The following is a 27,363-nucleotide window of genomic DNA, read 5'->3' on the forward strand; positions in this document are numbered from 1 at the left end:
TGGCTGAGTTATGAAGTGATATTGCTAAGAGAAATTGGATCAAGAAGGATCAAGAATACATTAGTTTAGAGGTGATCTATCATCAAGCAACCAAGTGCTAACCACAAGATCAATGTTAAGTCAATCTAGTAGGTGAATTAGTTAAATCTCTTAACAAAGTAGTCCTAACAAGGTGTATTGAAATCCTTTAATAGGATGTTTACTTAATTGTGATTTAAAGTCCTTTAGCAAGGCACACTTCTAATAGGGTGTTGAAATCCTTTAATAGGATGATACCTAACAATATTTGTAAGCCTTTAACATGACAAACCTTTCATAGGGTAGATCATGTCTCATGATCAAAATATTGTAACCTTCATTGGATACACTTTATTACTACAATAGTGAAGATTTATGGGTCTCATCCCCTCCCTAATTTTACCTTCTCATTGGAGGGTTTTTGGATAATCATATTTGGTGTCATACATGTGTGAATTCTTATATGTTTACATGATTTTGATGTACATACTTTACATGTTATTTAAGTTTACTTAGTGAATGTATGAGATGGATGTGTGGTGAATGTATCTATGGGTCAAAATTTAAACTACTAATTCACCCTCCTCTCTCAGAAGTTTACCTTTCCTATTGTAATTCCAACAAGTATAACCCTCTATCTTATCTCATTCTCCCATTAATATAAGTCCAGAACTTCCTTGCCTTTGTTGATGTTTTTTCTTCTATTCTTCAATTTGCATAATAATATCCACTTGGCCTTGAATGTTATGGAGAGAAGTTCCTTCCTTTTAGAATCTCAATTGGATTTTGATTTGTAAGTAATTATTGGATTAAGACAAGGTATGAATCAATGCATTTTGATGTTATGTTGGTGAATATTGCATTGTTAGGTAGAAACAAGGTTGAACAAACTATTTTGGTGTATCACCTCCTTTAGACTAGATTAGGTAATTTTGTCTTCATGCATTGCTTCTCCCTTTTTCCTCTCAAAGAGTAGTTAGATGCACCTATATAGTAAGGAAAATGACCTTTCTTTGGAGATTCAATCTCATTTTTAAAGCTCCATAGCTTGGATATTGTTTTCACATTTCACAAGGTTGTATTTAGATAAGATATTTAGGCAAGGGTACAATATTTTTATGACAATGCACTAGCAAAGTGGCATAATGTTTTGATATCATTAGGCCATGATGTAAAGGGAAAGGTGGATTTTTTTTGGCTTACTGATATATCTAATTTGGCACATCAAAAACATGGAGAAAAGAAAATATTTAATGGAAAATTGACGTTTTGATTATTAGCAACCACTTTCATCATTTTCCATGCCTCTTTAATGTAAAAGACATTCAATCATTGTTCTATAGTTATCAATTTATTTGGTTATGCATTAATAGCCACTATTTCTATCTTCTCAAGGATCAATTTTATAAATGATATATGTTTCCTACATCTGGATGTGTACCAAGATCAGATCCTCCCCATATTGCAGTGATTATTCTCTATAACCTTAATGGTAGTGGTTGAGCTTTTCCTTAGGGTAGAAGCTATCTTGATTATTTTTGAACTATAAAAGAAAATTTTGTAACCCTTTTTAGTGTCGACCTTTTTATGATTAATTGGTATTGCATTTCATGCTCTACTACTATAATTTTTCTTTTGTCTATGAATGAATGTAACCCTCTTTCTTACCTCATTCTCCCAATAATATAAGTGCAAAACTTCCTTGCCTTTGTTGATGTTTTTTTTTCTATTCTTCAATTTGCATAATAGTATCCACTCGGCCTTGAATGTTATAGAGAGAAGTTCCTTCCTAGTGGCATTTTAGTTGACTTTTGATCTATATGTAATTGGTGGATTAAGAAAAGGACTAAATTAATGTATTTTGAGCTTGTGTTGGTGAATAGTGCATTGCTAGGAAGAAACAAGGTTGAACAAACTATTTTGGTGTATCATCCCCTTTATACTAGATTAGGTAGCTTTATCTTCATGCATTCCTTCTCCCTTTTTCCTCTCAAAGAGTAGTTGGATGCACCCAGATAGTAAGGAATCCAACCTTTCTTTGAAGACTCAATCTCATAGTTTAATTCCCACAACTTGGAGATTGTTTCCATGTTGCACAAGGTTGTCTTTAGGTAAAAAAATTAGGAAAGGGTGTGAGCTTTTGGGAAAATTTTTTTTTGCCATGCCCAATGGGACTCTCATATTGAAACATTCTAAGTTCACTGGTGTCAAGGAAAGAACTTCAACTACATGTTGAGAAGATAGTGTTGCTCTCAGTATTCTAGGCCTTCAAGAGGCCGAGTTTTGCAAGTACTTGGCAACTCTATTATATTCTATGCATCCTAGTTTCTAGACCAAAGTTTCTATGATTCATGCCCAGATCTCATACATAGGAATCTTCAAGAGGTAACTTTCAATATAGTGAGATTTCATTTCCAAACCCTAGGAGAAGGAGAAATAGATCATCTCTATCACTAGTTAGGAGTACAACAGGGACACATACACCTACAAGATCCCTCTCTACTCATTCTATAGGTAGACCATGACCTACGGTTCCATCTTTCCATTTGAATAGATCACTATTTCATACGGACCTTCCTAGAGCCCATGCTTTTTCCACCTTCAATGGTGGAAATTGCCTCCTTCTAGCTCAAAGACATGATGTCCCAATTTCTTGTCTTAAAAGCATACCTATTTTTACTAGTGAGATTTCTATCTCCCCTGTAGAACATATTCAAGAAATTTCATATGTCTATAATATACATGATATTACAGAGGATCATGTTGCTATTAGGTTGCTAGCTTCTTCACTAAAAGGAAAATCCTTACAATGGTATAGGGGTTTACCACACAATTCTATCACTGATTGGGATGGGTTAGGAGTAGGATTTTGCAAATACTTTGAAGATAAAAGTGATCATTTCACTTTTGGAGAAGCTAAAAAATATCAAAAGAGTACCCAATGAATATATGATTGATTTTGATTATAGATTTCAAAAGACATGGGATATAATACCTGCTACAGTAAAGCCCACCCCTAGTAATGCTTTCTTGTATTACCTTAGAGACTTTAATAGTGATATTGCTACCACCTTACAATCCATGAGAGGAAACACCTTACCTAATGCCTATACAATTTCTATAAGGGAAGAAAATATCGTGATATAAGAATGGAAGCTAGCTTCAAATCCTCTAATGCCTTTCTTTCTTGGCATGCCTAATCATTGGCCTACTATAGCTCTATCCCTAACACATCTACAAGTTGGCCTCTTGCTATTGTCCCTCAAACCTCCCTATCTTCAAATGGAATAGATGAAATTGAAGATATGATGTAGTCTGTGATGCAAAATATAGACAAGAAGTTGGAGGATCATGAGAAGAAGCTAGAGGATAGCTTCTCATTGATATAGAAGATGAGTAACAAGGTGGTGACCCTAGAAAGGAATAAAGCTCAAAAATATAAGTCTCCCCCACTTTAGTATCAAGGTGTCATACATAATAGGCTTCCAAATCAAAATCAAGGTCATGTTCAATTTAATTAGAATAGACCTATAGGTAATACCCCTACTGCAAATATAAAGCTAAGTAGGCCTTTAGTCCCTCAGAATAATCTTGCTCAAGATCAAGACTTTTTCCCTTCTTGTAACTATTCCTATGGATATTGTATGTATCATAAGGAAGAATCATTTCTAACACTAACTACATAGGAGCAAGTAATAGGGCAACAATATAATGTTAGTCAATCTACTCGTGCTTCTCATCTACAAAAACAAAATGATATCTCTTTCAAGAACCATCATCTAGGGGAACATTACCATGCTAATAATGATTCCATAGCTCACAATACTAGAAGTAAAAGAAGAGTTATTGGAGATGTTATTCCATCACAAATTCAAGCTTCAAATTCAAATGTTTCTCCTCATGTGTTAGTGATGAATGCATAATCCAATGTTGCTCCTCAATAGAGGCAAGATATGAGCAACAAGAAGTCTACTAAATCTTAGACTTCTCAAATTCAGCCACCTATCCATGGAGCTCCCAAGGCTTCAATCAAAGAATCTAATACTCCTTTCAATGTGGTAGATCAAATGAAAAATACTAATTTCAATACCTCTAAATGGGATGTTGTTGCTACTACACCATCACAAAATAGGCTATTGCAACAAGAGTTAGAGAATGTGGAGCTGAAAGATCAACCACATAGAGAAGATGATGCAACAAGTGTAATGTAACCAACATAAGAAGGAGAAACAAGTAGGACAAGAAAACCTCTCCCTTTTTATGTCTCTTTGATCATAGGGGATAGGCTAGTTCATAACTACATGATAGATTCTAGAGCTAGTAGTTCAGTAATTCCTGAATCTATAGCTGACCTTCTTGGTATTAGGTATGAACCAATGGTGAGGAATGTTATTTAGCTATATGGTAGCTCTATAAAGACTATAGGGATCCTAAATAAATGTGGAAAATGGCCTTGTATGCATGCCTTGGTTGTACTATAATTCAAGATATATTAGTAGTTGAGGTTGAACTAGATTTTTCTATCAATCTTTCTAGGGATTTCACTACAAAAATAGCAAGTGATATTGCAACATATTGGTCCTATATGTTCTTTAGAACAAGGTATGGCACAAAATCTTCCATAAGAGTAGAATCTCTAGCCCTTAATCATATATAGACTTATACTCCAAGCCCTATAAACATGAATTTTAAAATTAGTGAGGAGGATGGGAAATACACAATACATGATCACACTAATTCCTTAGTAGAGGTGCCCAATTATCTTTTGGATGAATGAGCCACTACTTATTAGTTTGATCTAGTACAACAAGCCCAAGAGATAGGCTTGTTGGTGTTTAGAAACAACATAGTTTCAAATTACCCCGATGAGAACAAGATACATCTAGGGGTAACTACTCATCTTCAACATACCCTTTTCAAACACTGGGCCAACTATAAGGCTAGACCCTTCTTCTACTTCAGGTTTTACAAAACCTAGGTGGGTGTACCTCAGATTCATTTATATGGTACCAATGCTAAAACATATTATTGATTCTAACAAAGTAGATAAAACCCTTAATCTTCTAACACTTATGCAAAGATCTCAACCATGGAATAACTAATAACATGACCAAAGAAATTGCTAAGCTAAGTGAAGGCATCCATTTTAGTTCTTCAACATTAAAGGGAAAGATATTTTATTAATGATGTTGATTTCAGCAAAACCCCCAAATATGCAACAATAAGAATAAGTTGATCCTATATTTGATTAGTGCCTTATCTATTAGGCAATTCTACAAATCACACACATACACCAAGTTATTAGATCTATCTTATCACTTTATGAATTAGATATTGGTATTCATAAATACCTCATTCTCACTTAAAGTATCCTTCTCAAATAACTACCAACCCTATCAAACACATCATGCATTTACTTGGTTCTTTGTTCCAACAACAAAATATATTAGACATACAACCTAGAGGGGATGCAAATGGGTCTCTGTTCTTTGTCCCTAAACCACATAAGGTTATAGATTACAAAGATAGGAGACAATAATCAGAGTGAAACTCATAAATTTCTACTCATTTGTATTCATTTCTTTGAAACTATACAATTCAAATGCATGTAAAACAATTCATAAAACCACTAAATAGATCAGAACTGGCTATATTATGTTCACTACTACTACTCATACAAGAGAAATATACTAAAAAATGTGGTAGAATCATAGCTCTAGATCCAACAATATGATCTCATAGACAAACTAGAATCAACAATGTGGTTCACATTGAAAACTACCAACCCTTACCATGGATGAGAAATAGGAAGATATAGAAGAAGAATGGAATCCCATATTTGATCTAGAAGTGTCCATTTCAATCTCCATTGTTTTCTTTTGTAAAACATCTCTTCTCTTTCTACCCATAAAATCTATTATGGTTTTCATCATTATCTTGTAACAAACTTGGAAATATCTCTTATTAAAGATGAAAATCCTTGTGTCACCAAAATATTTGAAATGCATCATGAAATGTTGATATCTAGATTCAACTAAATTGAAGGTGACCAAACTTGACCCTAACTATATTTTTACTATCTTTTATACACATTCAGTTCATTACCTTGCTAGAAATCACATTTGAACTTCAATATCTGATTGCGGCTGCAAACTAAGAATCTGGGACAAAAACTCATATAATCTAAGTAGATGGCTTCTTGTGCAAAATAACTCTAGAAATAGAATGTTCATTCTCTCCCAGTTCTGACGATATATAACATTACTATATTTACTCATAGAAATACCCAAAATCCCATTTTGAAAAATATGCCGCTGCTAGGGTCTGTGGTCTAAAAATATTTTCTCAAAAATTTAAAAATTCCTAAAGTTGAAACTTTAGATTTTACCCTTTTTGAATTTAAAAACTTTGTATGGGATTTTTTTGAAAAATATTTTTTAAAAATCAACTTCTAAATCATTTTTTATTTTTCTCTATCCCTGCATTTTGGGTCAATTGGGGTCTAACTTTTTTTCCATTTAGCAACATGCCATTGGTCAATGTCTGCAATATCATCATCCACCTTGGCACCACATGGCACCCTCTGACTGGATAACATGTCATCACTATGTGTTAACTTCTTATTGGCTTTCCATACCACCCTATCACTACCACATTACCTACTGACTATACTACCATGTCATCACTGACTAGGGCCCACTGCCACATGTTAGCTAGGCACATTACTGCATTACAATCAGTAGACTATTGATTGTACATGTAGGATGAACCTTTGAGATACATGTCCCCAGTGCTATGTCAACATCTCATTTCTCACACCAAGCTATATGGTTCTCTTCCACTTGTCATCTCCCAATTCATTATTCTTGCACCATGTGTCAATTTTCAATTTGTCTAGACTCTACATCACCTAATGAAAATAGTATGGCCATTCAAAAAATTTTCATAGTCACCTTGAGATGGTTGGACCCACCAAACAAGCTCTGCCTTTCAAAAGGCAGTGTCTTCAAGACATCTCTCTATTTGTGCCTTATGGTATTTATACTATTTAAAGAGTCACCATATCCCCAATGTGAGACTAAAAGCTTCTCACTATTTTACCCCTACTCACAATCCTATCTTTTACAGGGCGTCTTCTTCCCTACAAAGTCTATTGTAATTTTCTAATCATAGACCTATATAATGTTTGATTTACCTTAGCTAAATCATCATTCTTTGACAACTTGTGTCCTATCACCATAAGTGTACTTACAAGTTTGGAATACTCCAATCCAAAAGTTTTCACTATTTCCTTCACATATTTTAACTAAGTGATGTATATACCATATTTCATTTGATACACTTGCAAACCTAAAAAGAACTTGATCTCTCCAAACATAGACATTTCAAATTCTTGCTTCATTTAATTTCCAAAAGCCTTACATAAAGCATCTTGACCTCCAAATATGATATTATCAACAAAAATTATAGATAACAAAATACCTTTTCCTTTCTCTATCTTTATGTATAGATTATTGTTATCGTTAATCCTTTCAAATAAAATCTTCAAAAGATAATTATGAAGTCTCTCATACCATATTCTTGGTGCTTGTTTTAAAGCATATGAGCTTTCTATAATCTACGTACCATGTTCTTATTGTTAGCATTAAAAAATACTTCTAGTTGTTCTATGTAAACTTCTTCCTCTATTATAACATTCAAAACTATAGATTTAATAGATTTAACATCCATTTGATAAACATTGAAATGTTTGTATGTAGAATAAGAAAGTAAAGTTCTTACTCCTTCCAATCTAGCAATAGGAGCAAATGTCTCTCCATAGTCAATTCCTTCTTCTTGTGCAAATCCTTTACAAACTAATCTTTCTTTATTCCTTGTGAATTCACCATTTTCATCTAGCTTATTTTTGAATACCCATTTGGTGCAAACCACATTTTTGTCTTCTAGTCTAGGAATTAGAGTCTATGTTTTGTTTATCTCAATTTATTCAATCTATTCTTCCATGGCTTTTCTTGAGTCTACATCTTCTAAAGAATACCTCACTAATTTGGGTTCCTTCATTCTTAGAAAACATGTATCATTTCTCAATATATTTCTTTTCATTGGTCTAGCATATTTATCACCAATAATTTATTTAGCAGGATGATGTCTTTTGAAATATTTGGATAATCTTGGTTCAACTCTAGTTTCTTCAATTTGTCTTTCAACTTCAAAGTCATTGTGTACATCTTTTTTAGGCAGTTCAACATATCTTTCATGTGCACTAATCTTAGAACGAGAAAGTGCATCAACTTCATTCTATAACCTAGCATTTGAATGTAGCTTGGTTCCTGAATGCAACTCAACATTTATAGTATGTGACTTGGTAGTCATTGAAACTTGTTGTTGGTTTGTAGCTTGATTTACAACATCTTCTTTGATAGGCATACATTCATAAAAGCATAAAAATGATTTTTATTCTTCTACTTATTTCATGGGTTCAACCTCATGTACTTCTATATATTCATCAAAATTCACATTTGCACTTTTCACAACTTTGTTATTGTTAGTATGTAAACAATTATAAGCTTTACTTCTTGTGGAATATCCTTGGAATATACCTTCTTCACTTTTTCCATCTAGTTTACCATTTCTAAAGTCTTTAAGAATGTAACACTTGCTTCTAAATACCTTAAAGTATTTTACATTAGGTGAGTATCCATACCATAGTTCAAAAGGTGTTGAATGAGTATCTTTCTTGACTTGTACATAGTTCAAGGTATAGACAATTGTACTTACAACTTTTCTCCAGTATTTCAAAGCAACATTTTTCTCCATTGTGAGTGTTCTAGTATATTCCATTATAGATATGTTCCTTCTTTTAGCTATTCCATTTTGTGGAGGGGTTATAGGTGTAGATGTCTGTCTTTTGATTCCTCTATTATTACAAAACATCTCAAACTCATGTGATGTAAATTCTCCTCCTTTATCAAATCTCAAACACTTCAAATTTTTACAGGTGTTTCCTTCTCAAATCTTGCTAAGTACCACTTAAACATTTGGAAAGCATCAGATTTCTATTTTAAAAGTACAATTATCATCATTCTAGAATAGTCATAAAAAAATAACATAATGTACTTATCTCCTTTATAGCTTCCCACCTCAATTGGTCCACACAAGTTAGTATGAACAATCTCTAGTATCCCTTTAGAGGTATAAGTTTTACTCTTAAAACTTGACTTTTTCATTTTACCTAACTAACATTGTTTGTACATTATATTATCAGGCTTCTTCAACTTAGGCAAACCTCTAACTTTTCTCATATTATTGATACTAACCAGGTTATCAAAATTGACATGACATAACCTTTTGTGCCATAGCCACAGATCATCAATTTTTTCAACTAGACAAGTAGCATCCTCTATATCAAGATTGAACAGATTACTCCTAGTTTGATCATCCTTTCCAATTAGTTTTTGATTTGTGTCATATATCTTAGCAACTTTGTTATCAAACTGAACCTTACATCCCAAATTATTTAGTTGTGACACTCAACAAATTATAGTTAAATCCTTCAACATGGTAAGCATTGTCACATAAAATCTTATCTGTGAGCTTAATAGAACCTTTTCCTTTTATCAAACATGGTGCGTCATTACCAAATCTTACACTATTTCCATCATAACAATTCAAGGTAATGAACTTACTTTTGTCTTTAGTCATATGATGTGAACCCATTGTCAATGATCCATCTGTCATTCTTGTTCACACAAGTCACAAGTGCAGTTGCCTCATCTTTGTAAGATTCATCCTTCATTGTAACATACACCACTTCATCATCATGTTCATCAGATTCATCTTTTTCTTTCCTCTTCAACAATGTAGCATGAATTTTTGCCTTTGTTTATGTAGTCCTTGCTATCTTCATCTCTCCTACTTTTGTACTTGTCACCACCTCTCTAATTCTTCTTCTTTGGACATCTAGCAGCAATATGAACAACCTCATTGCAATGAAACGAATGATAAGTAATTTACCTTTGAACTTGCATGTGTAATATTCTTGCTCGTAGTGCTTCAAGCTATTATAAATCTTCCTCATCTATATCACTATCACTAGATACATACTTCTTCTTTTTCTTTTTCTTCTTCTCATCAATTTCCTTCAATGACACCTTAGTTTTGAAAGTAGATTCAATATTTTCAAGTTTTTAATTATAAAAAATTAGATAGCTCAAAAGTAGTGAGTCTACCTACCAATCCTTCAAGTGATATATTATTCCCTAGTATATATCTCAGTTATTGAATTGCAAAAACTCTAATAGGATATACAGGCAATAGTATCCTTAAAACTTTTCTTAACATAGTATCATTGTCTATTTTTCTAGTAGCTGATCTTATTGCATCAAAAACTTCTTTTATCTTATCAACATATTGAGCAATATTTTCACCTTCTTCCATTCTCATGTCATCAAACTTATCTATGAGACTTTTAGCTTTATCTCTTTAAACATTTGCATCTCCTCCATAGATGGTGCCCAAGGCATCCCATATTTTCTTTGCATAGTTAAGAACTTTGATATCATCAAATTTGACATAGCTTAGGGTAGAGGCAATTTCTAGCATTGCTTGGTTATGTTCTTTCTTCTTTTTCATATCCTCACCAGTTGGGGTTCTAGCAGGGTCAACATGCTTGGTTGTAATGGTAGATTGTGCATGATCTCCAAGTCCTCCAAGGTGTAGCTTCATCAAACTTTACTATGTAGTAAAGCTATCTCTATTGAGCTTGGATACTTCTCTTTTTGACATCTTGATCTTTGTGCTTCTAGGACCTTCAAACTAGTCCTCTTAAGTAGATGGATCTAATACAAATTATTGCAATATTTTAGAATAACTTGGGGGGGGAAGGGATTGGTGGGGTGGGGGCTGAATTAGTTACTCAAGGTTTATATGTATAAATAAAAATTTTCACAACTTAGTGAACCCATAAAACATTTATCTTCATGCATGCACCCATAAGATTATGTAATCACTTAAAACTTGTATGTTACTGTCAAATCAGCTTGCAGAAGTATAAACATGAAACATAATAGATTCATCAACACACTTGACACAATGATTTATGTGGAAACTTTTTTGGTGTTTTGAAATGTTATAGACTTCAAATTACCCTGATGAGAATATGACACATCTAGGGGTAGCTAACTCCCATCCTTAACATATCATTTCAAACACTGGGCCGACTATAAGGCTTGACCCTTCTTCTACTTTAGGCTCTGCAAAACCTAAGCAGGTGGATCTCAGATTCAATTCATATGGTACCTTAGATTCAATTCATATACTACCAATACAAAAACATATTCATGAATCTATTAAGCATATTTATCCCCTATTTCTCCTATTAACTCATTGCAATAACATAGATTTGTAGTAGCTAAATGCAAAACAATGCAATTCATAAGCTGAGTGGGGGTTAGAATTTTTAGCTCTTCAACATGAAAGGGAGGAAAAGCATTTGATTAATAATGTTGAGTTCAACAAAGCTCCAAATATGCAACATTAAGAACTAATGATCTTATAGCTAATCAGTGCCTTATTTATTGGGCAATTCCATGAATCAATCACATAAATATAGATACCTGAGACATATTTGTATCTTTAGATATTTGATCTATCCATTCACCTTGTCAATAGAAATCTATGTTCAATCTAAATCTCATTCTTACCTGATATCCTCCTCAATAAACTTGCAACCTTATTGATTTCCCTAAAGCATTTACATAACTCCTTGAATTATAGGCAACAATGAAACAATATACAACCTTAAGGGACTGGAACTATGACCTAGGCTCTTTGTTCAAATATTATAAAACATTAAAAATTACTAATAAATGAGACAAGATTTAAAATGAAACTCAACACCTGCTATTCTTTGTATTGATTTCCTTGAAATAATACATTCATATGCATGAAATCAAAACATAGAAACACTTAATAGATCTGAACTTTCTATATTATCTTTCCTACTACTATTCATACAAGAGAAATTGCTGAAGAAAATGTGGTGTCTCGGTGATGGGAATACATCATGGAACCAAAAATGGTATCATAGCAGTGAGTAGTTTTTCTCCAAAAAATGGAACCCTTGAATGAGAGAGAAAAATAAAGATATAGGAGGAAGTGAATTCCCATATTTGATCAAAAAATGACAAGTGTCCCCTTAGAATTCTTTCTGAAGAAGCTGAAAAACCTTTCTCTAACCTCTCTCTATAACTGTATTTCACATCTTTAATCATTTTGGCTCTCAAAAGCACAAAATATCTCAAATATTTGATGAGAATCATAACTAATTTGATGCCTGATTTGAATTCAAGGATACAACAAAAATTAGTTGAAATAACCTCTAAAGACATTAAAACCCTTTTAGAATTCATTTTATGCTTCAACAAACTTTAATGTTGGCCTCCAAATTGATTGTGATGCTCCATAATGAATTCTGCCCCTTCCACTGAGAATGCCCTAGAAAACACAAATCTGTTTATAGAGAAAATTGGTGAAGACCTACTAAAAAATAGACCCCATATCTGTAAAATTCATTTCCTCTTGGTTCCAATTGTATACTACATTTTATATTTCGGATAAAAATTGCCCTCTTGGTGGCCTTTTGAAACTCTGGTTTCCAAGCCATGAATAGAGTTAAAATTCAAAAAATTATATAGTATAAAGTATATAAATCATTTAAATTTATTCAAAACCTTCATTTGAAAAAAATCATGCATTTGAAATTTCTTTTTGAATTTTACTTTATATTTAAATCTCCCAGCTCCTAGTCCATTGATGCCATGTGGCAGAATGTCATTCATTGAAATCAAACTAATAGGCCCCACAACTCATTATACATTTGAAATATTTTAATTTATTAATTAATACATTAATTAATTCCTCCAAATTTGGCTTCTCATAGCACTGTGAGCCCCTGAATTTTGCTTTACGATCATACACCCAAAACAATGAACATATTAATATTAACCTCCTATAGCATCGGGATCCCCTTGCTATTTTCTTTATGCTCTTACATCCTAAATTTCCTTTACAATCTTATGACCTAAGCATAACACTGAGGCTCCTTTAAAATTTCCTTATGCTTTCACAGCATTTGAATAACATTTCCATTGGAAATTTTGAATTTCCCAATCATACGCCAAGGCTCTATATCATAACATCGAGGTCTCCAAATTTTCCTCTTTCATTCTCCTAACTGGATCCTAAAGTTGCCACATGTCACTCTAGGTGTGGGCATTCCATTTGATTAAAATTTTTCTTTGTCCTCACTGAGCTAGCTGCGGACCCCTCCAAGCATGCAATGGCTTCATAAGTAACGTGTGCCTTTCAAGACACTTATCATTTGAGTGGAATGGTATAAATGTAGTTGATATCTCTCCATATTATCAATGTGGGATATCTCTGCTACACTCCCTTCTTAAAATGTAGTCCTCCACATATAGTTGGAGCTACCAGCCACATAAATCTCATCCCTTGGCATCCCCTACTTCCTGTGTGTGGGTTGTTCTTACTTTGCACGTGGACTACCCCTTGCAAGTCGTCTTTTTCTGTGGATCTCCATATTAGCACTGTGACTTCTTCTTGAGAACATGGAGCTATTTTGGTAGTAGGCATGGGATGTCTTGAGTGGTCAACATGCCCTTTGTTGCTGACATATGCTCCATATTGCCCCCCCACACCCAACGTGGGAGCTCTCCTGCTTTCATGTCATGGCCCCTTTCATAATCTTGGACGTCTACTCTATTTTTCACACAGGTTTTCTTTCAAACATGGGTCTACCCTTTTCTTCCCTTTTTTTGCATGGATTCCTATGCTCTATGGGCTGATGTTTTCCTCATAGTGCAACAACTTTACCCTTCTTCAATGTGGTTTTCATTGCATGCTAATGCTCTGGCTTTGTTTGTATGTAGTGACTTTTGCTTGGCATAGAAAGCCTCTGGCTCCACCTCTCTACTATCTAAGATGCATGCCTTCCTTCCAAAATGTGGGCTATTCTATTTTTCTTAGCTATGGGTGGCTCCTTCCAACACTGGAGCTCATTTTGGATGTGAAGCTGAAAGGAGTGTAGCCACACATTCCTCTAAATACTAGCATGACTGCATAGGTAAAAATCAAATTTAGTCAGATGAAAATTTTTGGAATCCACCATGGTGCCTGGTAAGATGTTTCGACTTCTATCAGTGGTGTTCTTGTTCCTATGGTTTTTAGCAAATGACCTTGTATGATGATGTTTTTATACCACCACAAATGTTACCAGGGTTTGATAATTTGGTTCAAGTGATGCATAGGCCTTGTGGGTTGCATCCAACTCATAAAGAAGTACTTAATAAAACTGACAATCACTAACACCATCTCTGTAACATATGATTCTAGTGGGCTTCTACCCATTTTCCTTTTGAAAGTAAATTAAGAGCTCCTTTATCATGCCCCTAGTTATAGTGCCTCTCACTAGATCCTGCTAGGTCTTAAAAAAATATTGAATCAACTCGTTCCAATGTGCTTGAGCATAGACTAAACCTATACACTTTGTGACTTTAGGCCAATCTTGTGAAGCAACAACAACTATTATGGAAGAACTAGATTCCTCTTCATTATCTGGATGCATAACATCTACCCCAAAAATTATGGTTGGTATATCACTTACTAAATGTATCCTCCATTTGAGAGTATCCAAAAGCATGGTGTTTTTTCCACCCATCTTTACATTAATCGTTAGAGAGACATTAGCCAGGTACTGTCTACTTATTTAAAAATGTGATTTATTAAACAACACTGAGATATTATGCCAAGATCAATTTCACACATTCTTTTCAAATCTCCATACAATGACCCATTGTTATCAGGCAAAATGACTATGAGTAGCTCCAATTTCTTGCCTCTAAGCCTATTCATTTCCTCCTTGTAAACATTTTTTAAAGCCCTATCTGTAGACACCTAAAAAGCTTTAGAAAATAAAGTATGTTTATTTTTTGAAAAAGTCCTGATGACATCATCATTATTTAATTAATTATTTAATTAATTAATTAATTAATTTTATGCCATTAAATCCCTTTATCTTAATTAAAAATATTTAATTAAGGAATCCCTCCCAAAAATGTTTAAATCTTATTTAAACATTATTTCCTTATTTATTAATTATTTAATTAATAAATTGACCAAAAAACCCAAAATAAATAAAAAATTTATTTTTTACCCAAAACATGGCCAATTTCCTTAAGACCACTAACCTCTTCCAAAATCTTCTAATCCTTCTTTAATTTTGATTAAAGGCTAATCCCATCATTTCCTACCCCTAATCCCAACTCAAAATATTTAATTAAGATTAAATATTAATCCTCATGTTTATTAAAAAAGTTTTAATAAATATCTCTTCAACCCAAACCCTTGAAATAAATAAAACTTTATTTATTTCCTAAAAATCTAATTTATCCTCATCCTAAGAAGTTCTAGACTCTTCTAGAAAGTCTTCATCCTCATCCTAGGAAATTCTAGACTATTCTAGAAAGTCTTTATCCTCATCTAAAGTCTAGACTCTTCTAGAAGATGTCTTTAAACCTAATCCTAATCCCCTCCTAACCTTGTCACATTCCCTAAACATGGGTTAAGAATTACTAACCCAAGCCAAAGTTAACAAATATCTCCTCCTTCACCCACCCTCATTAAATGCCATCCACTTGCCTATCCCTAAGCTAATCCTAAACCATCCTAATCCATCCTCTAATCATTTGCACAAGCCTAAGCAAGCTTAAAACCCTCCTAATCAAGTCCAAGTCGAAATTGCTCTCATTACCCTCAAAATATCTCAACCATAAAACTTTATGAAGCCCACAAGGTCATAAATGACTCTTCCAAGCCCTTTTATTGCTCTTACAAGCCATTATGAGGGTCTTTATGAAGATTTTATCCCTTGAGCCTCCTTTGTTGACTCATCCTTCCCCTTTTCTCCATCCTCTCACCATATGACATGTGTCACTCCTTGATTGGCTATAAGAAAGCACAATCCATGTGCTCTCTTCTCATGCAATCTGAGCCCTCCATGAGCTTTTTTCCATCCTTGCATCTTAGCCCTCAATCCCTCAAGCCTCTTGCCTATAAATTGGATCCTTCCCCTTTGCAAAATAACACAATCCATGAAGTAAAGTCATAATGCCATTTTGAGAAGCCATTTTACATCAAAACCATACACTCACACCCAAATTCCAAATCCATTTGAAGCCCTTTTTGAAGCATAAGTTTGAGCATACATCCTATCTATTTAGACAAAGCTACTCAACAAGAGAGCTTCTCATTTAGAGAGCCCATTAATGGCTCATATTCTCAATTGAGAGTTCATCTTAGTCTATCTTGAAGTTTATGAATTTTGTTTAGTTTGTAGAAGCTTTATTTAAATTTGGTTTCTATTAGCATACTAACATTGCTCATATACATTTTGGCACGTCCGGTGGGACCCTGCATGGGTCATCTTCATTAGCTTTTTTAGTCAAGTTTTTTATGTCATTTTCTGATTTTGGCTAATTTTTCTTGTTTTTGTGATTGGTAGGATTGTATAAATTGGTTTTGTAGGTCCAAATGAGCATGAAGAAGACAAAGGAACTCATAGTATATCTCATAGTGTTTGCAGATTTTTCAAGCTTATAGGTGGACAAAGAACTTGGAATTCTTCTTCCTCTTCTTGTCTATATTCTTCTTATTCCATCTACTTCTTCTTCTTCTTCTTGTGGGAGATCTTGGCCATTTTTTTTAAGGAAGCAAAATCATACACACTTCTTTTTAGTGCTTAAAATGAACCCCCAAATCATACTTAAATCCATTGAAAAATTAAAAATTTGCAAAAAAGAAAAAATCTTTTAACAAGTGAAACTAAACCAATCTAATCATTTGCATCCTTGCAACATCAAGGTTTTAGATGCATTCATGCAAAATTAGGAACACTTCATTTTTGGGAATTTAAAAAGAACTTCAAGTTTCCATTTCAAAAGGTTCAAAATCAACACTAAGTGCACACTAAAGTTCTTTTAAAAAATCTCATGAAAACTAAGAGTCCTAAATGGTTGCCAAAAATTTTCCTAAAAGCTTTGTTATTTGTTCCAAACAAATGTCTTATTGCAAAATCTTGAATGTTTCTTAGGTTTTTCATGCATCAAAACAATCTAGGAATATCATTTTTGGGCTTAAAACATGCAAACTAGAACACAAAATCTTGAATGAAAAGCAAAGTCCAAAGAGTCATTTTCACTTTTGAGTCCAAAAACAATCTTGAATGATCTAAGGTTAAAACAAAGCACTTCAAAGTTCTTAAAACAACACACAAAATCTCAATCTTGAATGCTCAAAGGAAAAAACTTGAATGCTTATTCACTTGTCTTTGAATGCATGTTGCTAAAATCACTCTTGACTGCCATGGATTAAAATCAAAGTTTGTTTTTTTATGAATGCATGATTAAAACAACAAATCCAATCTTGAATGCCATAGATCAAATAATCATCTTTTGGAGCATAAAAAGAATCTACATTTTTGTAATGTTTTAAGTTATAAAAACAAATAAAAATGCTTTGAGTAAGTTTTTTGTTGGACTCACCCTCTTTAATCACCCATCAATTTAACCATTGGTTGCAATCTTAGTGCCATCTCTGGGGATGGGTCCACCTAAGAGGGTGTTAAGTGCTCCACGCAAATCAAACTCCACTCACTTGGGTTTTTAGTGGTTTTTCTAAGTTAGAAAATTTCTTGAATGCGCATTAATCTCGCTCACACTTCATTTGGGCATAAAAATTGGACAAATCTTGACATGGAGGGCCTCCAAGCACGCGCTTGAAATCGAATCTCACACACCTTTGTTTTGGGCTTAAAATAAACTCACACTCAATCTTGAATGCCTTAAAGAAAAATCAATTGATACTTGACGTGGAGGGCCTCCGAGCGCACGGGTTTACCTTCTTGTTGACCCTAACTCTTCTTCTTGTTTGCATTCTTCGATCAATTTTATTTTTGTCGACACTTCAAAGTTGGAATAAAAATTGTATCTTAAACATGAGTGCTTGCAAAGTCTAGATCAGAAAACTTAAGCGTCAGTTGGTAAAAGAACAAGCGTTTTTTTCAGCCCAAGATCATCCAAGTCTTCTCTCCCCTTGTCGTCTTTCGAGGCCATCTTGGGTACATAAGATTAGGATCCAAAATCTTGTCTTAGCTTTTTAGGAGGCCTGCTTGGGGATTTCATCACCCCTTGGGACGACCTCAACTCCAGCTTTCTGGTGGAGTATAAAGATCGGGAGGTGAATCCAAAGACACCTCTCTTGGGATCAAAATTTTGTCACTCGGGCTAAGCCTCAAGGAACTTTATACCCTTGAGAAGTGAAAGAGGAGAAGTGGGTTACCGCTCCTCTTGGCTATGTGACATCTTTTTGGTTTCATCTACAGATTTGGGTCTCACATACCTTGTGAATATCAAGGACTCCCTAGCTAAACCAAATTTCATCCTTGTAGAAAGCTTCCTAAGATGTTGGTGTGTTTGACGTGCTTGCTCAAAACTTTTGTTTGCTTGTTTTTTCATAACTTTTGAATGAATGTTTGCCAATTTTGGTCGAAATCCCAGAAAAGCAAAAATCTCCCAGCTCAAGGCATACTTAGCGTAGTCACTGCCTTATCAGAAAATCATCCAAGCTCCCCCGCTGCAACCAAATCTATCTAGTTCTTTGCCGTAGAACAATCCCAAATCCAAAGTCCATCCAAATCATCCCCCCAGCCAGCTAGCAACCCAATCCAAAATCACCCAAGCCTTTAAAGAGTTGTTGTTACTCTGCCAGAGTTTGCTATCCAATCAATCCTACCAATCAACCAATCTCACCAAGGTTATCCCTCTGACAGAGCATTGTCTAGGGTAATCCAGCTTTGTCACTTGTATCCCTCATCACCTTGAGCTAAAGGTTGGGATCCACAAGTGGTCAATCTTGTGTCATGCCCATAGGATCATTATTCTATCCTCAAGTTGACATAGCCACCACCAAATCTAGCGCATAGGAAAGTAAAACTCTCACTTTTTGACAGCATACCCTTGAAGTCTTCCACCCACAAGAAAGCCAAAAATCTCTAGCCAATCCTCCTTAAGTATGTCATGCAACTTTGACTCTCCCTAGGAAATCTTTCATCAGCCAATCCAAAATCTATGCTTAACCCAAATCCAACCATGAGCTTCTGTGTTCATCCATACATAAGACCCCATCCCCATCAAACTCATCATCAAAGCATGAAGTACCAATCCTATCATGATGTGTTTGGTCGCATTGTCCTTGCTCCTACCACCTCCTATTCCAATGATGATGAAAATCTTGTTGACTATGATGGGTATATTGAAAGCCTTAAAACATTCCCCCAAGCATCCCCCAAAATCCAAGAGTTATTCCAAACTATCTAGTCATGCCATCTGATATTCCAGCTTCCCCTCCATCACCCCATCAACCAAGCTTCCAATCTTCCACCACCATCACACTAGCTATTCTTGTCAATCCACCTCCACCTTCGATACACGAGTCTCCAAGGAATCTCCTAGAGGAAATACAAGAAAAGTTGCCTCCAATAGTCGATAAGCCATGTCATCTAATCCAACCATGTGAAGTAGTCAGTGATGAAGCTTCCCCATCTATAATATCACCTCCATCTCCCATAGCTATCATCCCCATACCATCCATCAAATTGCTTAAAATCCTTCCCCTTCCTGCAAGCATCAAAATCCCACCACCTGTCAAATCCCTCCAAATCCTATCCACATCACCTCCAAGCATTTCCCAAATCTCTCGTAATGACCCTTATGCATCCATCTTCTACTCACCCATCTCCACTATCGAATCTCCCATCTATCCATCTACTGCCTTTAAAGAATCCATCCCTTCACCTCCTATCGCACCATCCACTCCAAACCAATCCTATCAAGATCCTGCCCAAAAGCATGTTGACATCCCCCAAAGCATAAATGAAGATATCATCATACCATGTCTTCCATCCATAGTGCAGTCACCATCTCCTCCATCTCCAAAACCTCGAGCCATATCTCCTCCACTACAAGATATCTTGTCATCCCACCAGCTACATCAAGATCCTATCCTTCCATCTCCCCCGCTCCATGCTTCCATCTTACCACCTATCCAAGCTATTCCACCATCTATAATCTACCCTCTTGGTTCACTTACATTCATCCACAGTGGCCCTCTCTCAGCAAAAGAATTAAGAACATTATCTCCCCATTGCAATACACCTAATAAATCACTTCTACCATTTTCTGCAAGCAAAAAGTTTCCTCATCTTGTTCAAATGCTCAATCGATGGCATTATCAAGGTCAAGGTTTAGGACCACAAGAGCAAGGAATCAGAGAGCCTATTATTGAACAAAAAAATCTAGGATTTCATGGTCTTGGATATGTATCCAAAGGCTCACCATCTAAAGGTGTCGGTACACCACACCCCCAAACCAAGCCTATCTCCAAGCCCACCATGCCAGCCTCCCATCACTCCTTCAAGAAATCTAATGTCATCCCCCCTCCACCATCTTTGCAACCCAAAACAACCTACCATATCCCCTCTTCATCCGCTAAATCCATTTTGGGTCCCTATGTCCCAAAATCTACCATCCTCCATCCTCCTATCAGCCATCATAAAAATCCTATTCCATCCATTTCTATGCAAGATCAACAAAGGCACATATCAAGGCACATCATCCATCATCATCCCCCTACATGCTCTTTCATATCCTCTCCATCTCACAAAGCTTCTCCTAACCATCTTCCCAAAGCTTAGCACAACAATGTAAATGCCAACTTCAAAATGCATAAAGCTAAAAATCCACATCCTAGGCAATCATATGTCTATTCTAAAAGACATACTCCAAAAAGGGAAAATCCAATCAAAGAATGCAAAACAATGTAAAAGCCTATGAAAAGAAAATCCAAAACCATGTGGATCCCCAAGAAAAAAGTTGAAACCCAATGCATAATGGCATCCACCATTGCTAATCCCCCATCTAGTGACTCATGTCCCCCATCTCCTAACTCCATCTTGGGTGCCTATATCCCCAAGCACGCTTCCAAAAATCCTCCATCACGCCCGCATCTACCATCTATCCCCCATATGCTCTTTTCACACCCATCCCAACATGTGCCAATGTTGCTCTTGCAAGCATCCCCATCTCATGCTCCTTTCTAGCATTTTCATCCCTCCATCTCCTACCATCAATCCCATCTAATCTGATATATTGCATAAATCACACATCTGGTGTACCAACAGCTAGCAACAAAATTGAGCATTCCAACAGCCAGTGAAAAATCCCAAAAAAGCCAAAATAGCTGAAGAAAGCCAAAATCATTCCAGCTAAGTCCAAAGTCAAAAAGTCAAAAAAGAAAAGAAAAATAAATCGTCCACTGGTGAAAACTTGGCAATTCAAGCGCCTTTGACAAGTACCATGATGAAAACTTGGCAAACAAGCGTCATGCGTAATCCCGCCATCCCCAGCTTAGTCTATCACCCTCATGCTTTTGGTCATCTCTTGACATCCACCTCCATCTTCCAATCTATCCACCTATCCTCCATCCTCTAGCTTCCATCTCACACCATCCACTAATATTATGCAGCTTCAGCCAATCATCTCAGCTATCATCCATCTCCCTAGCCCCTTCAGCTTTTTCCATCCTAGCTTCAATCCTATCACATCCATCATAAGACCTCCTTCCGCATGTTATCTTTTGATTGGGGGCACTATATTCCTTGGAGATCTTGTCTTGTCCATCCTCCCTTGTCATTGGTATCTAGCTCTAGGCTATCCTCATGCAAACCCAATGTCATCTCTTTATATCCATCATAATCCTAGCTATCTACCATCCTATCCAGCCATCTCATCCTGCTCCTCTAGCTATCCTTGGTTACAAAATCTCTCATCATCATTGGATGCATCCTGCCAAATCCATATCTTTAGCTATCACCCCACCCTTAGCTTTCGCATCTTGCACAACATCGAACCATCCCGCTATCCTATCATCCTGAGCTTTTGCCTGCTTGTAACTATCTTGGTTAGCTTCAGCTTGTAAATATCTTGGTCCATTAGCTTGTACATCCTCTTTAGCTTAGTATGATTGTATCTATCCAGCGTTCATGTCACTTCCTCCTTGATCAGCATCTTGCACCCATCACACATCTTGGTTAGCTATTCCAATGCATCCTTTAGCTAGATTTCCTATCACCAAAGTGTTATCCTTCTTAGTTCAGCTTGCCAGACGCATCACTCATCCAAATCCACTAGCTTAGGTGCTCTCTGATAGGTCCTTGCAGGATATAGCTTTCCTCATGTCTGATCTTGGTTCGTTAGTACCTCGTCCTACCCATCTCGTTGGCAAATGGTTCTCTTTTGGATTTTCACTTTCTTTTGATTTGGACTCTTCGCTTTTGGGTCTTGAAATATCTTTTCCAAGCAATCTTTTTGTTTCCTCCTCAAGGTTGCCACGATCTTCCATATCATGGTATGCTACGAATGGGGCAATCTGAGCGTAAGGTCTTGATCAAGTCTTTTGTTTTTTTTTCTTTTCTACTTGTGGGTTACCCAGTGTCGGTTCCACACTGCTTCCTCTTGGACTCATGTGTGATGCTGGGGCAATCCTTGGATGTTTATTTTGAGTTTAGTCTGTCAGTCCTCTGGATAGTTGGTGAAAAGGCCTTGATGTTCTTGGTAACCTTGGCAATTAACCAATAGTCCTATAGCAAATCTAGTGCTCAACTACATGGTGGTACTTCTCTTTGAAGTATCCCCCCCACTCAAAAAGCTTCAATGGTTTTCCTTCATCTCCATTATCCCCCATCCATATCCAGCATCCATCTCTCCTACCCCAGCTTATGCATCAGTATCTCTTTGAATCACTCCTCACCTTTAGCTTTAGGGATCCACAATCCTAGTCTTAGGGATCCACCAATCCAAATCAATCCACCAAGCCTCATCTTTTGAGATCCACAATCCTAGTCCTAGGGATCTGCGAAACTCATCTTCCGCCAATCTGACTCTTTGAAATCCTGTTGCATCAGCTTTTTTAATCCCCTCATCCATCTCCCTATCCTGGATTCCTTTTTATAGCGCTCTGCTCCTTCATCCTCCACCTTCCCTAAAGTCTTAAGCTTGCTTCCTCTTCTGCATCTGATTCTCCTTTATCATTCTCCCATAGTGAGAGTTTGAGCTAATTCAGCCCCTTCTCTTTGCCAATTTGAGTTTCCTTGCTCATCCGAGATTCTTGTACTTTTCAAGAAGCCATCGAACCTCGCTTTCTCTCCCCGCTACCTTCTTGAGGGGGCATCTCACAGTCCATTCTCTCCTCTTCTACTCTAGCCTTGGGCATCTTATTTTCTTATCTTTGATGCCATGCCACTTGCGGCATCACATCAAAGAGGGGCAAAATGTAGACACCTAAAAACTTTTAGAAAATAAAGTATTTTTATTTTCTGAAAAAGTCCTGATGACATCATCATTTATTAATTAATTAATTAATTAATTAATTAATTAATTTTTATGCCATTAAATCCCTTTATCTTAATTAAAAATATTTAATTAAGGAATCCCTCCCAAAAATGTTTAAATCTTATTTAAACATTATTTCCTTATTTATTAATTATTTAATTAATAAATTGACCAAAAAACCCAAAATAAATAAAAAAATTATTTTTTTCCCAAAACATGGCCAATTTCCTTAAGACCACTAACCTCTTCCAAAATCTTCTAATCCTTCTTTAATTTTGATTAAAGGCTAATCCCATCATTTCCTACCCCTAATCCCAACTCAAAATATTTAATTAAGATTAAATATTAATCCTCATGTTTATTAAAAAAGTTTTAATAAATATCTCTTCAACCCAAACCCTTGAAATAAATAAAACTTTATTTATTTCCTAAAAATCTAATTTATCCTCATCCTAAGAAGTTCTAGACTCTTCTAGAAAGTCTTCATCCTCATCCTAGGAAATTCTAGACTATTCTAGAAAGTCTTTATCCTCATCTAAAGTCTAGACTCTTCTAGAAGATGTCTTTAAACCTAATCCTAATCCCCTCCTAACCTTGTCACATTCCCTAAACATGGGTTTAGAATTACTAACCTAAGCCAAAGTTAACAAATATCTCCTCCTTCACCCACCCTCATTAAATGCCATCCACTTGCCTATCCCTAAGCTAATCCTAAACCATCCTAATCCATCCTCTAATCATTTTCACAAGCCTAAGCAAGCTTGAAACCCTCCTAATCAAGTCCAAGTCGAAATTGCTCTCATTACCCTCAAAATATCTCAACCATAAAACTTTATGAAGCCCACAAGGTCATAAATGACTCTTCCAAGCCCTTTTATTGCTCTTACAAGCCATTATGAGGGTCTTTATGAAGATTTTATCCCTTGAGCCTCCTTTGTTGACTCATCCTTCCCCTTTTCTCCATCCTCTCACCATGTGCAATGTGTCACTCCTTGATTGGCTATAAGAAAGCACAATCCATGTGCTCTCTTCTCATGCAATCTGAGCCCTCCATGAGCTTTTTCCCATCCTTGCATCTTAGCCCTCAATCCCTCAAGCCTCTTGCCTATAAATTGGATCCTTCCCCTTTGCAAAATAACACAATCCATGAAGTAAAGTCATAATGCCATTTTGAGAAGCCATTTTACATCAAAACCATACACTCACACCCAAATTCCAAATCCATTTGAAGCCCTTTTTGAAGCATAAGCTTGAGCATACATCCTATATATTTAGACAAAGCTACTCAACAAGAGAGCTTCTCATTGAGAGAGCCCATTAATGGCTCATATTCTCAATTGAGAGTTCATCTTAGTCTATCTTGAAGTTTATGAATTTTGTTTAGTTTGTAGAAGCTTTATTTAAATTTTTTTTCTATTAGCATACTAACATTGCTCATATACACTATCCACCTATCAAGATGTGCATTGAAGATTGGAATTAAAGGTTCAAGGTTGAACACCATGCTAGAGATTTGGCACATTTGAGCCAGCTCATGACAAAACCCATGGGTAACACTCTCCTAAACACTTCATGAAAAGTTGATGCAAGCCCAATGGTTAACTATGCCTCCATTCATCATTTTCTTATTCATCATGTTCCACTGACCAACTTGAGGCAGGCAAAATTTTTCCTTACCGGTATCATGATATTTCAACCATGGAGCAAGGAGGATTCTAGCTTCTACAAAGGCAAGCTTGTCACTAATTTTTATATCAAATTCCTTTGCATAAGGATCTTGATAGTAATCATTATGGTAAATAGTCTATAAGATGTCCATTTCCCTTTATGTATTTCTTGAGGAATTCAGAAACCTCCCAACCCAAAACTTGCAACATATCAATCTTAGACATAGTCTTGGCAATCTAATGAATTTAGTCATGCCCCAGAGCAGGTCCAACTAATTTTTTTTTTGTTTCCAAACAATTGAATTCTTGGAATTGATCCTATGAGATCTTCAGACTAAATGAAATCAAAATCAAGCATTGAATTATCCTTAAAAGCTCATTTTTTCCCTTTGTTGCCAACTGTCATTTTAGTGCTAGAAGGTCCTTTGACTAGCCTTAAACACTACTCCAAACAGATAACCCAACTTTGGGAACTGACACACCGATTCTTTGTTCCACAATATCTTACCCTGTTGAATCTCATCTCATGATGAATTCTCAGTCAAAAGATCTTGATTGTTGAAGTTACCCTTTCAGAATCACCTACAAGTAAACATGTCAGAAAACAACAAATTGCGTTTGGATTTGGCTTTGAAAATTGGGTAAATGGGCACTTGGGAAAATGAAAACTGGGGCAATGGTTCTCTATCATGAGGATAATGGAAATTAGGGACAATTTTTGCAAATGGAATAGACCTGGGAAAGTATGCAAATGGATTCGTCAAGATTTGAAAATTGGTAAACTTAAAGTATTTTTAGAGAATAACATAGTGGTATAATCCATTTGATCTCACCTATCACGGATCTCAAGATATGACATAATGAATAGGGGTTCTGACAAATATGCACTTCTCGACACTAGTTAAAAGTTACAAGTTGCATTTGGAATCACATTTGAAAGTTGATCAAATGGATTTTTCACAAGCCCAAAATTGGAACATAGAAAGTCTCTAATCTCTACAATGCAACACAAAAGGAATTTCATCATTTTGATCAACTGGGTCAAAGTTATGTCAAGTCAAACAAGGCCTTCTAGAATCTAGAATACTTCATATCAGCATGACATTAACAAATGACCAACTTTGAGGAATTTAAAACCTAGTCAAATGGACTCAAAATCTAAAACATAGGCTATCTAGTATGGACACTAAAGACTCCCAAAGTGGTCAGTCATGAAACATTAATGGGTGCGAGATATTCACATACAAACAAGGCCTCTTGTCGCTATTTGACACTTAGGTAAAAATGCATATTTGACAATTTCTCAAAACGAGACTTCACAAAATGGCTCAAACTAGAAATTTATCTTCATGGGATGTATAAACATACTGAATGCATGGTGTTAGAAATATTAAACAACTCATAAGCTTCTCAAGTACAGTCGGGTACATATGCATTAAAAGTGTTTATAGGGCCTAATCTTCTCAATGGTACTCAAAATTGAGGCTTCAATTTTGAGTCCCAACAAATCCAATTTGGAAAAAACCACTAGTAACATGCTACTCTTTTTCACTCTTCTAAAGTGATGCCCTATGAGAGGCCAACCCTATTAAAGGTTACAAGACACACTATTAAATGTGACCCTATCAAAGGATTTTAATCACCCTATTAGGAGTGAACCTTGTTAGAAGACTTTAGACCATTCACTTGGAATGTCACCCAGTTAAAGGATTTACAAATGACTATTAGGTCAACCTTAATCCAAAGGATTTATCCTAGACTAATACAATTATTAGAGAGTAACAGTAAGGCTTGATCTAATAACAACTTACAACTCAATTTGTAGATTATAGATCTCTATTTTAGTCCTCCATTATGCTTGGCCTTCACTCATTGTAGCTATGATAGCTTGTTCACCCTTTAAGAACTCATACCCTTAAGCCTTCTTTCTTAACATTCCATTGCAAACTCTAACCTAGGTCACTTGATGAAGCAAAACCCTTGTCTCCTTGTCTTCCTTAGGTTATCACACATGAAAACCTTTGCTTTTGACCAACCATTCCTATAAATAGGAAATTAAGATCTTTTTCCACTCATTCTCCATCATCCAATTTAGGGTTAGGATAGATTAGGTAGGATACAATGAATCTATCCCACATTACCTATCTCTTCTAGAA

General features: G+C 35.6%; 1 pseudogene; it reads right to left on the reverse strand.

The window, feature by feature from the left end:
- Positions 1-14,137: 14,137 nt before the first annotated feature.
- On the reverse strand, positions 14,138-26,066 carry LOC149537165 (protein argonaute PNH1 pseudogene; annotated as a pseudogene).
- Between the last annotated feature and the right edge of the window lie 1,297 nt (positions 26,067-27,363).

This window comes from Cupressus sempervirens, chromosome 10, assembly GCF_028749045.1.
Source record: "Cupressus sempervirens isolate cs-2001-9-10 chromosome 10, ASM2874904v1, whole genome shotgun sequence".
In the NCBI taxonomy this organism is placed as follows: Eukaryota; Viridiplantae; Streptophyta; class Pinopsida; order Cupressales; family Cupressaceae; genus Cupressus; species Cupressus sempervirens.